The sequence below is a fragment of the Carassius carassius genome, chromosome 4 (assembly GCF_963082965.1).
Source record: "Carassius carassius chromosome 4, fCarCar2.1, whole genome shotgun sequence".
Classification (NCBI taxonomy): domain Eukaryota; kingdom Metazoa; phylum Chordata; class Actinopteri; order Cypriniformes; family Cyprinidae; genus Carassius; species Carassius carassius.
In genome coordinates this window covers 22266185-22282048 of record NC_081758.1, presented here as the reverse complement: position 1 = coordinate 22282048, position 15864 = coordinate 22266185, and the positions used below count along the sequence as shown (strand labels likewise).

Genomic DNA, 15864 nt, shown 5'->3' with positions numbered 1-15864 from the left:
CGCTTACACAGTTCACTCCGGTCTCTCTCTCGCATTGATTACTCGGAGTCTGATCCAAACCGTTCGGCGGAGGCGCAGAGAGCGCGCGAGCACAACCATTGCCAGTCACGACTAACCGATTCATGATTTATTAGAGATTTAATTATCGAATGGCGGATTCGGAAATAATCGCTTTAGTATATTCGGCCTGCAATTATACAATAACAATATTAAATTAAAGTAGAAGGCCAAATCGTCTGCCAGGCCACCGGGAATAGTCCCGGTTCTCCCGATGTCCAGTCAGCGCCTGATTTCCACAGACACGCAGAACGTGCAGGATTCATTTTCAGTCTTTTTGCGGCTTAATATTCACAGACATCAGTCCATATCGGGTTTTGATTCAAGTGTACTGACCTACTTTTGATTTATTCGTCCAAAATGTGGCATATTGCGTCCGCGTTATAGGCTGAATTCCATTTACGAATGTGTTTTCCGCGTCTCGGAGATTATGGGCCATATGTCTTAGTGCAATTTGGGAAAGAAATAAGCTGTACGTGGATGTGTGTAAATATTCAAATGTAATCCTCTTTGTAATCGTTACAATTTTCATAAGTAACTGTAATTTAATTACTCATTTTTTCTTAGTAACTGTAACTGATTACTGTTACATTTATTTTGTAATTAAATTACGTAACGCCGTTACATGTAACTAGTTACTCCCCAACACTGTATATTTGTTACCATTTCTCAATGGGAAAGTGCCCGAAAAAAGTTACCCAGCAAAATTGCACTAAAATTTGACCTGTGTATCATCAGCCTTAGTCCAGCTCCCAGCAGCTCCTCCAGTATCAAGTGGATGTGTGATTTGGCGCAGTGTGCGGTACAGCGTCTCCAGAATAACAATGCATTCTCTGGTTTCGGCACTTTGATTATAACAAACCACGGACAAAAGACTGTTCATTGTTCTGGCATTGTTTCTAAATCTCAATAAATTGTTTCTCTTGGCTCTTGTAGTATAGGCTGCGTGTTAGCAGTGTTGGGGAGTAACTAGTTACATGTAACGGCGTTACGTAATTTAATTACAAAATTATTGTAACTGTAATTAGTTACAGTTACTACGAAAAAATGAGTAATTAAATTACAGTTACTTATGAAATTTTTAACGATTACAAAGGGGATTACATTTGAATATTTACACACATCCACATACAGATTTAACTGATTTATTTCCCAAATTGCACTGACTATTCTGAGACATACCGCCCTAATAATTTCCGGGATGCGGAAACACAGTCTGGTTCGTAGAATCCAGTCATAAAACGGAATGTCTAACGCGGACGGAATATGCCACATTTTGGATGACTAAATCAAAAGTAGGTCAGTACACTTGAATCAAAACATGACATGGACTAGTGTCTGTGAATATTAAGCCCCAAAAATGCAATATATGACTTCCACATTCCACAGTGGAAATCAGGCGCGGACTGGACACCGGGAGAACCGGGACAATTCCCGGTGACCTGGCAGCCGATTTTGCCCCACTATTTAATATCATTATTGTATAATTGCCTGCCGAATGTACTAAAGCGATCATTTGCAAATCCGCCATTTGATAATTAAATCTGTAATAAATCATGAATTGTTAGTCATGACTCGCGCTCTCCGCGCCGCCGCCAAACGGTTTGGATCAGACTCAGAGTAATCAATGCGAGAGAGAGAGAGAGAGAGAGAGAGAGAGAGAGAGAGAGAGAGAGAGAGAGAGAGAGAGAGAGAATAGAGTGGACTGCTGGAGCAGAGAAGCAGAACTACTGTTCAGGGTTTCAGGTCAGTTTCATCTGTAAAGATGCTTTTTTGTCTTAGTTTTTTTATTTATTTAATCCAGCAGCAGCACGTTCCTCATCAGTCATCACTCAAAATACTATATAAGGGACATAATTATTATCTGTTGTAATGTTACAGTAGTAATTTAGCTGAAAAAAATTCAGATTTTTTTTATAGGTTTAGGGGGAGCTACGACAGACAACAACACAACCCTTACGAAAATTAACATTTTAATATTTAACTATAAATCCAGAGAAAATGGTTACTATTGTTTAACTGTGATAACCAAAAATGTAAAATTATTTTACAAATGTATTTATTTAAAAATAAATACAAATCCATTACTCAAGGTTATTTTACTTTTATATAGGCTAATAAAAGCATGGTTAATTTTTGTAAGGGAAAAATATGGATTATATATAGGATTTTTCTATAAAGATATTGTAGTATTGTAGAGTATTGTATTGTAAAGTATAGTTTTGTTCAATCTTGAGTATTAAAGTCATGAGAGAGATGGATAACAGGGCAAAATAAAGAAACTGAAGAGAAAAATGGAAGTGAAGGTGCAGTTCAGGAGAGAACTTTTAATTATTTTGCATGTCCCCAAATTAAAGATTTAAAATAGATAAAAAATAGTTTTGTCCATGAATTTGTTTGTATGAGTTTGAATTTTCCAGTCTGATTTTTTTTCCCAGTCCGCCCCTCCTGTAAATTAATGGCAAAGACATGGTTTCATTTACTACACATAGGCCTACTGAAGCTCACAGTGTTTTCAACCTCTGCTGTCTCAATATAGGAGTACATGAGCACATAAACATAATTTCTAGAACTGCTCTGTGTCACTTCATGTGCATTTTACTTATTTTGAGAAAACTATCATCATATACAAAGAGACAGCAGTTTAAAAAAAAACACCAATGTTTAGGATTTTATTACACAGAATACGTCACATGCTTATTAGATAACTGTATTTAAGTTGATGTACATGCTTTTATTTATTATTCTTTAATTTTCACAAATTTACAAAAGTAATCAAAAAGTACTCAAAAGTAATTAGTTACATTACTTTAATAAAGTAATTGAAAAAGTTACACTACTATTACATTTTAAACAGGGTAACTTGTAATATGTAACCTATTACATTTCCAAAGTAACCTTCCCAACACTGCGTGTTAGGCACTGTAATATGCTATTAAAGAAATCGACGAGGAGATTGAGTTAATATTTATGTGCAAATGTTTATATATGTATATGCATATGCATGGATCAAGTTTAAATGTATATGCGAGTATGTATAGGTGTGTGCATGTGTCAAGTTTTTATGTATATGCAAGTTATTCACAAGTGTATGCATTACTAACATAAGATATGTTGGTATGGATTTCATATGCATGTGTATTTCATATATATTTTTTGAACATCCAATAGTATACATGTATATGTGAGTAATTTATAGGTGTGTACTGTACTGTGTATGCATGTGTTTTATGTATGTACTGATCAGCATTGTTGGATTTAAATCCTACGTGGGACCTCATAAATATTTCTTAAAAGTTTTACACTTATTTTATATTGTTAACTTGTCAGACTTGAATATAAAACTAAAATAGTTTTGTAGGGATTGGTTATCAGTGAATGCCTTGACTAATAAAATGACATCTGAATATCACAGGAACAGCCATCACAGAACTGCTGTTGTTTTAGTGAAGTTGCAAGAGTTAGCAATAACGTCTGTAAAAGCATCAGCTAAAGCTGTTCAAAAGACAGCAGATGATAACATACACATGTATCTTTAGATGTGGTCCTTTTATTACCCAGATCCAGCTACGGTAGGTCATCTTTGAAGAATCATCACCTGCAAATCAAGAAAATTTGTGTTTAACTGCAAGGATCCATCTTTTATCTCTACTACACAATGTGCAGCTTAAAACATTGTTAGCATCCTTAAGGCATGTGTTGAGTGGTAAAAACACATTGTCTTTTGCTTCAGTCTGACAGCTCTTTCAATGATGTAGTCACATCCTTTTCAAAGTAATGGTATCCTGTGCTTTGAAATCTTTCTACTGTAAATGCCTCTAATCCATCAAGTCAAAGGTTGTCTTAATCACATTTATTTCTCTGAAAGACTCTGAAAAGCTGCTACATCAACCCATCTCTGCTGTACCCTGTGTAGTTACGTCAATGCCAGATATCCAAAGCAGATGCCAGTAAACAAGAACTATCAGTAAGCCTGACTCTGGACGCATACTTGATTACATGGTTGAATCTGATAACTCCTCATTAAGATAAAGAGATGCCTAAGGGCCCACACCTGAATCCCTGTACAACGACTTATACAAACATGGACCATTTGTGACGCTGGATTATGAAGGACAGGAGGCAAAAGCAAGTTAACAGAGTTTATTATAATATTTGAGATGATGGTAGGTTGGAGTATGACGCAGGAACCGCGATGGCAGCACAGACTGGTGAGTAGGTGAATTGAGTGCGCTGATGAAGATGACGGTGGTGGTAAATCCAAGTGAGGTGTCGATAATCCGTGAGCGAAGGTAATGATCCAACAGAAACCGAACAGGAGACAAAGCAAGGCAGGAACACACGAATCAGACATCAGACACGGACGACCTCAAACAACGATCTGTCAAACAGGAGACGAAAGACGTTAAAATAAGCGTTAAATAGGCAGTTGGAATGAGTAGCACCCGAATGCTACACCCACATGAAACAATCAACATGACGTAACATGAATACAGCTGGAGACGGTGCATTCACGAACCGTGACAGTACCCCTCCTCCTAAGGACACCTCCTGGCGTCCCCAGAATCTCTTACCTGTCGATTGTAATCATCGATAAGGGAGTGATCCAGAATGTCCCTAGCAGGTACCCAACTTCTCTCCTCCGGACCATAACCCTCCCAGTCCACCAAGTATTGAAATCCGCGTCCCCTCCGTCTAGAGTCCAGAATGCGATTGACCAAATAGGTGGTCTCCCCATCTACGAGTTGCGGCGGGGGAGGAACCGGGGTAGGCGGATTAATGGGAGAATGAAATACGGGCTTGATTTTGGATACGTGAAAGGCGGGATGAATTCTCCTGTACGTAGGAGGGAGTTTAAGGCGGACTGCCACCGGACTAATGATCTTGGTGACAGTAAACGGGCCAATAAATTTGGGAGCCAATTTATTAGATACGGAATGGAGAGGGATATTCTTGGTAGAAAGCCACACTCTTTGACCCACGACGTATACGGGAGGCCTAGACCGGTGGTGATCGGCTTTGGCCTTGGTGCACGCCCCCACTTGGAGTAGAGTCTCGCGGGCTCTGGTCCAAGTGCGGTGACACCTCTGGACGAAGGCGTGAACGGAGGGGACCGCAACTTCCGATTCCATACTGGGAAAAATAGGTGGCTGGTAACCTACACTACACTCAAAAGGAGATAGGTCCGTAGCTGATACTGGTAAGGTATTGTGGGCGTACTCAACCATAGACAATTGTTGGCTCCAGGAGGAAGGATTCTTGGAGACCAAACATCGCAACACCCTTTCCAAATCTTGGTTGGCTCTCTCGGTTTGACCATTGCTCTGGGGGTGAAACCCTGAGGACAGACTTACAGTCGCTCCCAGTAGTTTACAGAATTCTCGCCAAAATTTAGATACAAATTGGGGTCCCCTGTCGGAAACTACGTCAATCGGGAGGCCATGTAAACGAAAGACGTGGTCTACGACGGTCAACGCTGTCTCCTTGGCTGAGGGTAATTTGGGCAAGTGAATAAAGTGGGCTGCCTTCGAGAACCGGTCCACCACGGTTAAAACAACCGTGTTGCCCTGGGAGGGCGGGAGGGTGTAATAAAATCTAGTGCGATGTGGGACCAGGGTCTCGAAGGAACCGGCAGCGGTTGGAGTAACCCATCAGGGAGCTGATTGGAAGTCTTACCAGTGGCACAAACCGAGCAAGCCAAAACGAAATTGTGAATGTCGCAAGCCATAACTGGCCACCAGAATCGTTGCTTGACTAAAAATCTAGTACGGTTAACTCCTGGATGGCAAGCTACATTAGAGCAATGTCCCTACTGGATAACGTTAGACCTTAATCCCTCCAGCACAAATAAGCGGTTCGGTGGGCACCCGGGCGGAGGCGTTACCCCTTCTAAGGCCGTTCTGACCTTCGATTCGATCTCCCATGTGAGAGTGGAGACCACTAATGTCTCAGGAAAAATACACTCGGGAGTGGACGGCCGTTCGGAATGGTCAAAAATACGTGACAAAGAATTGGGTTTAATATTTTTGGAACCCGGGCGAAATAGTAAAGTCAAAACGTCCGAAAAAAAGTGCCCATTGAGCTTGCCTGGAGTTCAACCTTTTGGCGGTGCTAATGTGCTCTAAATTCTTGTGGTCAGTCCATACTATAAAAGGAACCCCCAGATCCTTCTAACCAGTGTCGCCATTCCTCCAATGCCATCTTAACTGCCAACAATTCTCGGTTTCCAATATCGTAATTTCGTTCTGCAGGAGATAAACGATATGAAAAATACGCGCAAGGATGGACCTTGTCGTCTAAGGGAGAACGTTGTGATAACACCGCTCCTACCCCCACCTCTGACGCATCGACCTCCACCACGAACTGACGTGTAGGGTCAGGGGTAATCAGAATGGGGGCTGAAATGAAAAGGCTCTTCAGTTTGGCAAACACAGCCTCAGCTGTGTCTGACCACCTGAACGCAGTCTTGGCGGAGGTCAAGGCGGTCAGAGGTGCGGCTAGTTGGCTGAAGTTGCGAATGAAACGCCGGAAGAAGTTAGGGAACCCCAGAAACCTCTGTAGGGCCTTACGGGAATCTGGACTTGGCCACTCTGCCACAGCCTTAACTTCCTCGAGATCCATGCGTATTCCCTCAGTCGACATGATATACCCCAAAAATGGAATTGACTGTGCATGTAAATTCGCATTTCTCCGCCTTGACAAAAAGCCCATTCTCTAGCAACCTCTGAAGCACTCATCGGACGTGCTGCACATGTTCCTGGAGAGAGGAAGAAAAAATCAATATGTCGTCCAGGTAGACATAAATGAACTGATCAATCATATCTCGCAGCACGTCGTTGACGAGTGCCTGGAAGACCGCTGGGGAGTTGGAAAGCCCGAAGGGCATAACCAAATATTCAAAGTGCCCTCTGGGGGTGTTAAAAGCGGTCTTCCATTCATCCCCCTCCCTGATCCGAACCAAATGATACGCATTGCGTAAGTCCAGTTTTTTGAAAATTGACGCTCCCTGCAACCTCTCAAAGGCCGAAGAAATCAACGGTAAAGGATAAGTATTCTTAACCGTGATGTTGTTCAGTTCCCGGTAATCAATACAAGGTCGCAGTGATCCGTCCTTCTTTCCCACAAAAAAGAACCCCGCCCCCGCAGGAGAAGAGGAAGGGCGGATGAATTTAGAAGCTAGAGAATCAGAAATATATTTCTCCATAGCCTCCCTCTCTGGAACAGAAAGTGAATAAAGTTTGCCCTTAGGCGGAGACTTACCTGACAGTAAATCTATGGCACAGTCGTAGGGACGATGTGGAGGAAGAGAAGCAGCATGAGACTTACTGAACACTTCCTTCAGATGGAGGTACTCAGTGGGCACGTTAGACACATCCACCGCCTCCTCCTGTAACACAGACATAGACACAGACGGACAGGCAGACACTAAACAGGACTCATGACACTTTTTACACCAGGACAAAATGGAATTAGAAGAACAGTCTATTTTGAGGTTATGGAGGAGGAGCCAAGGGTGCCCGAGGACAATGGGTACCAGGGGAGAGTCAAGGATGTGAAAGGAAATAGCCTCGGAGTGATTGCCAGATGTGATGAGTGTGATGTCTTCAGTGATGTATGAGATGGTAGGGAGTTGCTGTCCAGTGAGGGCGTGAACCGTGATGTGGTGCAGAAGGGGTCTGAGGGGAATGTGGAGTTTGTGTGCCAATGTGCTATCCATGAAGTTACCTTCTGCCCCAGAGTCCAGTAGTGCTTGACAGTGGTGGGTCTGTGCTGACCACCGCAGTCTTACCGGGAGGAGCATAGATAATGATGATGATGGTGATGAGGTCTTCTCGGCGGAGATCCCACCCGATAGTAGCCTCATACGTACTACCGGGCCTGGCCTTTTACCGGACAGGTGTGGGCTTGATGTCCGGCTCCCCCGCAGTAAAGGCATAGGCCCAGGGACCTCCGCCTCTCCTTCTCCTCCCGGGAAAGCTGAGCTCGCCCTACCTGCATGGGCTCGTGATCGTAGACGGGGCTGGCCGCGTCCCCGCCGCTGAATCGCAAGTCTGCCGGTCCCCTGGATGTGGTGCTGGGATGGCACCACACCTCTCCATCCATGTCAGATGTGCGTCGACCCGTAGTGCCAGCTCGATCAAACCATTGAGGGACGTGGGGAGATCCAGGGCGTAGATCTCCTTCTGGACGCGGTCAGCCAGCCCATGCAGGAACATGTCCCACTGCGCCTCCTCGTTCCAATGGCACTCCACCGCCAGGGTCCGGAATTCGATAGAATAGTCCGAGACGGATCTCTCGTGCTGGCATAACTCCGCCAGCCTCCTGGCCGCCTCCCGTCCTGTGACGGCCCGATCGAAGACCCGTCTCATCTCGGCGGAGAGCGCCTGAAACGAGGAGCAGCATGGATCCTGGTTCTCCCACACCGCTGTCCCCAATAGTGCCGCCCTCCCTGAGAGTAGCGTCAACATGAAGGCCACCTTGGACCTTTCGTTAGCAAAGGTTCTGGGCTGTAGGGAAAAGTGCATGTCACAGCGGGTTAGAAATGCTCTACAGAAGTTAGGCTCACCAGAGTATGTCTCCGGGATGGGGAGGCGTGGTTCTGGCGGGGAGGCGGTCACTGGTGGTATAGGGAGAACCGGCGGTGTGGGTGGCGCAGTAGGAGCTCGAAGTAGATGGAATTGTTGGGTGAGCTCGGACACCTGCGTCACCAGGGCTTGAACCGCGCGACCAGTGTCGTTAAGACTCCTCTCCTGGGAATCCATCCTCTGAACACTGGCGCTGAGAAATTCATGCCTCGCTGCCTCCTTGTAGGTCAGATCGTTCTGTGACGCTGGATTATGAAGGACAGGAGGCAAAAGCAAGTTAACAGAGTTTATTATAATATTTGAGATGATGGTAGGTTGGAGAATGACGCAGGAACCGCGATGGCAGCACAGACTGGTGAGTAGGTGAATTGAGTGCGCTGATGAAGATGACGGCGGTGGTAAATCCAAGTGAGGTGTCGATAATCCGTGAGCGAAGGTAATGATCCAACAGAAACCGAACAGGAGACAAAGCAAGGCAGGAACACAGGAATCAGACATCAGACACGGACGACCTCAAACAACGATCTGACAAACAGGAGAAAAAAGACAGGGTGTTAAATAGGCAGTTGGAATGAGTAGCACCTGATCAGTAGCATCAGATGATCAGCGGCAACACCCACATGAAACAATCAACATGACGTAACATGAATACAGCTGGAGACGGTGCATTCAAGAACCGTGACACCATTCCTTTGCTAACTTAGATGCATTTGATGGTGGTAAGTCCTGGCTCCTCGTCCCCGGATTGCTAGGAGCAGGGTTTCTTTTGCCAATGAGTGCAAAATGAGTATAGGTAGCAGGACATGGAAAACCCAAAGTGGAGCTGGAACTAAGTTATTACAAATGAGGGAAAATCTGTGTTGCTCTGCTTCACCTTCGTATGGTGTTTCAATTTTGTTTGTTGCTTGGCGGTACTAAAAACTTAATGCTTTGGTTTCTTTTGACATCGTTTGGCAGAGAACTAACAGGCGTATTTTGTCTGAAACGTAAGTTCAATTCAATATTATAAAATATCAATATAAATGTCAATATAAAACAATATTAGACTCATATTCATGCTGGTCACTTTACAGTTCGTATGTGAGTTTACTTTTTGAAATAGATATATAGGGAAGAACCTGATTTATATTCAGTAGTCCGTTTTGTGAACTTGTCTTACTGCTATCCAATTAAAAACAAATGGTAGATATTTGTCACAACTGTCACAAAGGGCACAGTTTAGAATTAGTTAGTTTAGCATTCATTCAGGTTTGTCAGAGATTTCTGTTATAATTTTATTCATCCAATTTCCAGTTGTGTTTGTTTAGGTATGTTCAGCATGGCATTTGCCACTTACGTTCATTTAAGAAGCCAGTAATAATAAAATCATACAATCATATTCCATCACTCATGATTTTATAATGACACACAATTTACTCATTAAAGGAAGGAAAAAAAATTGAGCTCAATACAGAGTTTGTTGATGAGCAGCTTTCTTTAGGGTCTTAAATATCATGTAGATGTAGACAAATATTAATGATTGCTGGACCCAACGAGTGTCTTGTTTATTTTTGTTTTAATTAGTTTGTCCTTTAGTATAGGTTTTATTTTTTTCGTTGAAGGTGTTTTTTATAGCTAGAACAGAGCCTCATCTCAGCCTAAACTGAAGTGCTTCTTCTTGTCAATCAAGACTTGCTCATGAAGCGTTCCATTTCTTACCAGTCATCTCACTTTGAAATTGAAAATTGAATTGAAATTGAAAACTTTAGGAACACTCTGGACTTCTCATTCTTGCATGCAGTAACTCCTCTTTCCTCATTAATCTCCTAATCATTTCATTATATTTCATTATATATTATATTATCACAGATTGTTCATAAATAACACCAGGAACGTAGTAAGTAAACAATTCAGGTTCACTTTCAAAGCTTTAATAAAACTCCCGAAATTGAATCGTTAATTCCTGTTGTGGTAATTGCCACTTATGCTGGAAGTCACTTTGTTCAAAGAACATGTACTAACAGCATAAGTTTACTTAAGTCAAAGTTTTCTAATTGAAATTTTTTGAAAATCCTATTGTATGAGTCATTAGATGAAGCAGATATGCATTTAACATCATTAGTCTTCCACAAAAGAAAGAAATACACATTTAACAGTTGAATCTGCTTTTTTCTTTGTGGGCATTGTCATCTTTTTGTCAGATCTGCAGTGTCATTGTTCAGAATGGACCTGCTTCCCACCAGCAGCATCTGGAATAATACAGTTGTTAACTTTCTCCTGTTATGCCTTTGACTAGACATTTGCCAAGTACAGCCAAAGATGAAATGTCCTCCTGCCTACTCCTTTCCACTTCTTACTCCGGTGGTATTTTCTGTATTTCTGTCCGACCTCTATACTGTATGTCTACAAATGTTGTCCTGTTAACCACTGCTGGTACAGTAGATGGCATATCTGTACCATCTGTTTCATACTAGAATAAGTTTTAAGTTGTTGATGACCCCCTGATACATATTCTTTCTTTGATATGGTTAAAGTCTGAAAAGTGAAAAATGCAGACAATTTTGATCTGAATACCATATTTGACTACATGTTGCAAGTTTCTAGTGCTTGGCCGAGTTTGGATTGTAGTAAGCAACATTAGCTAAAGCTAATGTCTGTACCCAGACAGGCCACCCAGACACAAATTGGACGTCCACCACAAGAGCTCTGTGTGTTTCAGATGATGTGGCCAGATTAGATTAGAATGGATTTAATCAGCAGCCGTTATTACCTACAGCACGGTGTTCTTAAGTTTCTGAGAGCCAAAGACTGTTGAAATACAGTGTGTTCAGTTTTAACCATTTAGCATTTCAAAATTTGTTCTTAGTTCAGTGTGAGCTTTGTGTGTTGTTTAAGGCTGCCCATGACACATGCTTTCAGGGACAGAGCATATATATTCCAGGTGCTCTCACTCAAAGGATAGTTTCGTTTCCACAATAGTTCTCGTAATATAATACATCCTGGTAATTGTCTGTTTTTCAAAAAATGTAAGATGTTGTGACCGCTTGTAATTCAGGCACAGTGCAAGCAATACAAGGGGATTGAAGGCTGCTATTGTGCAATAAAGAATGTTCTGACATTGTACCCTGCAGGCCAATTATTTGATAAAGCTTACCAACATATCACTCAGCTACACCTTTGGAGGCAGCGTTTCAGAGAAGTCATGCTATTGATGCCAGTATCGTTGTGTCTCCATCCTCTTTTGTCTCTTTCTAATCACTGTAACTAGGCCACAGAACACTTCCTGCAATTAAAATCGTCTAGACATGTCCAACAAAAGCAAAAAGTCAAGGAATTTTTTTTTTTGATGAAAATAAAAGTCTTCGAAAAGTTATAAGCAGACCCTTAACAGTACTTTTTTAGCAAGCTGTCTAGAGCCATCTTGCTTTACGACCATTTAGATTTTATAAACTACTTGTGTTCTTCTCATTGGAGTAATTGAGATGATTGTCCTTCAACTAAGCGTTTTCTCTTTTATCCTGTAAGAGACATGTTTTCTTTTATCTGCCATACACTTTAGTGTAGGGTTACCTGTAATTGGAATCGCTTTTTCTCTGGGGCATATATAATGTTCATTTTTTTAGTCTGTAAGAAAAAAGCCACTTTAAGAACCGCTGATTATATTACTGCCAGGATGTTGTCCCCATATGTTGAGCACAGTATTATCTAGCAGCGGCATGATTTTCATTTGTACATTGGAGGGAGACTTGTCTACCAGTACCACAAATCTCATTTTTAGTTTCATTTCTGTTAGATGTATGGTTGTTTATGTCACATGTAAACATTTTCTTTTACTTTACACTATTGCTTTGCTTGTAAAATTTTAGTTCTGGATTTTGTAATGTACTAACTTAAAATATCAATTGCAATAATGTTAATTTGCTTGTTATGTCGGTATTTTGTGATGATAGTGTTTCGTAAAGGAATGTTTCACCCAAAATTGAAACTTAATTTACTTTGTCATTCCAAACGTGTGTGACTTTCTTCTGAGCAATATGATAAGAAATTGTGAAATGTCTCTGTGTGTTTGTATGTATTGTTAAAGAACCCTATAAATTTTATTTTGAGGACGAACAGCTGTAACACACTTTTGTTTTCCATAGTAGAAAGAAGGTCATTAAGGTTTAGAACAGCATGAGGGTGAGCAATGTATAACAATTTACATTTTTCATAAAGATGATATTATACATTTAGTCAGAGCTGCAGATGTTTGACTGGCTCAATTACTGATTTCTTGTATATACCGTTTAAAAGATTGGGGTCAGTATGAGCTCCTTAATATTTTTTTAATTGTTCAGCAAAGATGAGAATAAAGACTTACATTGTTACAGAAAGTTTCTATTTCAAATAAATGCTATTCCTTTCAACGTTCTAATCATCAAAGAATCATGAAAAAATGTATCATGGTTTCCACCCAAATATTAAGCAGCATTGAACTGTTCACAGATAATAGTAAGAAATATTTACTGAGCAGTAAATCAGCATATTAGAATGATTTCTGAAGGATCATGTGTCACGATCATTAGATCATTAGACTCAGGACCATTCCACCCATCAACCACCAGATGTCACTTGGACACTAGCACCTCTCATACTGTTGCACAACACCCGAACTACATTCCCCATGAGTCACTGCATCACAATCACCTTGCCACACCTGCACCTCATTCATCAGCCAATTTCCTTGCCACACCTGCACCTCATTTACACACACATAAAAGCAGCACAATCACTCTCACTCACTGCGAAGTCTTGTTTAGCCTGTCTAGCATTTCCAAGCGGTTTCCCTTGTATTTGTTTTTCCCATGTCTGATCTTGGATTGTGTATTTCGACTCTGATTCTCTGCTGCCTGCCCCGATCTCTGCTTGGTTCTGTTTTCGATTCTGGTTGCCCCTAACATTCCTGACACCATTCCTGATTTCTGCCTGTCTGACCATTCTTTGAATAAAGTTCTGCACATGGATCCGAACGCCTCTGACTCCTCGTTACATCATGTGACACCAAAGACCGGAGTAATGACTGCTGAATATTCAGCTTTGCCATCACAGTAATAAATTCGATTAGAAAATAAATTAAAATAGATAAAAAGTTATTTTAAATTGTAATCATATTCTAGAATATATCTGCCTTGTTTTAGGTAAAACAAAAATGTAGCCTTATTCTAGAGTGAAGCTGACACAAATAGAGATGCCTGCTTATCAAAATCTATGCTTTTGAATATTGCTCTAAATAAACTGGCTAAACATCTGAAGAGACTGTTATTCTGAAAATCTCCTGGCATTGATATGGTTTTGTGCAACAGGTTGGGTAAATACTTTTTTCCTAGCTTTTAATAAACTCAAACACACTCAGTGGGGAGCATTCAGTGTGATGCTCAAGGGTTTTCCTCTTTCCCAGCATCCAAAATGTTCATTTTTAAGTCTCAATGATGAGAGCCTCCTCCGGCCTCCAGCCACCAGCTCTCATAGATTATCCTTTCCTCATCCCAGGCCTGTTTCGGAATCATTTTGAGCGGGATTGAGTGGCAGGCAGCTTTAGTGTTTGCCGCGTGAATCAGATCCTCACAAAAAAAAAAAAAAAAAAAAAATTTTGCACGAATAGGTTTCCTTTTCTCTCTGCATAATTCCTCTTTATATGCTGAAGATGGGGATGGCCACAATTGCTACATAAGGAGTGCATCCTAAACTTCATTTTGATGTTTCGTCCTTTTCTAATGGTGACAGTGATAAATGAATTGAGCCTCATGTTGGTTATGTGTAGTCGCTTACACCAGGGGTTTTTGGGTTTACAGACCTACGGACCCCTCAGCCAGACTCTCAATCAACCTAGAGGCCACCAGTATTTTAAAAGCTAGATTTGCTTGGTGACACTTCTTAACTTAAACTTCAAGAACATTAACTAAGAGGAACACATAATATAATCTATATTACATTATAAATGTAAATGTTAAGTATTAGATAGAAAAAGATAGTCAGTCTTCTGTTTCATTTATCATCTTCTCAAACTCCAAAGTGTACCATCAGGGGCCTCGAGTTTATATCATATTAGGGTGAATTTTCATTTTTGGGTGAATTATGTCATTAAAGAGATAGGTCATCCAAAAATGTCCTGGCTCTTCCAAGTTTTATAATGCAAATGAATTATGGGATTTAAATCCTGCCATGATTCAAAACTGAAAATAAAGGTCTGAAAGGTTGAAACTAAAAACTCAAAATCTTACAAAAAAAAGTTCAGCAAGATCGAAAAATAAGATTTGCAAGCTTGCAAAATGTAAAAAAAATAAAAATATCTCTGCAAACATTATGTTGTTTTTGAGATTTCCTTCTTCAGAACTGCAACATTTTTTACGATGTTGTGCAAAGAATTTTTCAGAGTTTCACATTTGTCAGTGTTCTCCCACTGTATTAGATTGTTTTCCAGGTTTGAAACCTTGTAAATGGTGATCTGAAAACTGGTGTGCAAATGGGTGAAAAAAGTTTTGAAACTCTGAAAACAGAGCTTTGCAGGCTTGCAAAGTGGTAAAAAAAATTTAATCTCTTCGAACATAATTTTGTTTTTGAGTTTTCCTTCTTCAGAAGTGCAACACTCTTTTTAATGGTGTTATGCAATCATTTTTTCAGAGTTTCGAATTTGTCAATGTTCTCCCAGTGTATAGTTTGTTTTCAAGATTTGAAACCTTGTAAATAGTGATCAGAAAACTGGTGTGCGAATAGGTGAAAAAAAGTTTTAAAAACTCTGAAAACTGAGGTTCGAAAGGGCGAAACTTATTACATTACATTTGCACTCCTATTGCAGACAATTTTTTCAGAGCTGAGTTTACAACACCCACTTTGCGGAGTTACGCCCACTCAGTTGCGAGCTTGCGACTCACGGGATTTGTGGCAGCGTTGTCACGCAGCTCAGCTCTGAAACTCTGAAACTCAGACTGAGCGAAAATGAAGCTTTGCAACCTCGCAACTAAAAAAAAAAGCCTGGAGGGAGGGCCTTCTGCTCTTGGCCCTCCCTTGGTTTTGCTGTCTGCTGACGTACAGTCCAATCACAAGTCGTATTAACTGGAAAGGTGGGATTGACCGACTGTTCCGCCAATGACAAAAGCGCACAGGATAGATTTCTGGCCACAAGGCGGTCCTGTCTAGATTGGCGTGCGGTCCGGTTCTAAAATAAGGTTACCGACTTGTCGCTGGAATTCACCATTCAATTGCC

General features: G+C 41.1%; 1 protein-coding gene across 1 annotated transcript in view; it reads left to right on the top strand.

Annotated features, from left to right (window-relative positions):
* LOC132130686 (ADP-ribosylation factor-like protein 15) overlaps positions 1 to 15864 on the top strand; it is a 128786-nt gene that overhangs the window by 93032 nt on the left and 19890 nt on the right. The gene's annotated exons all lie outside the window — the stretch shown is intronic.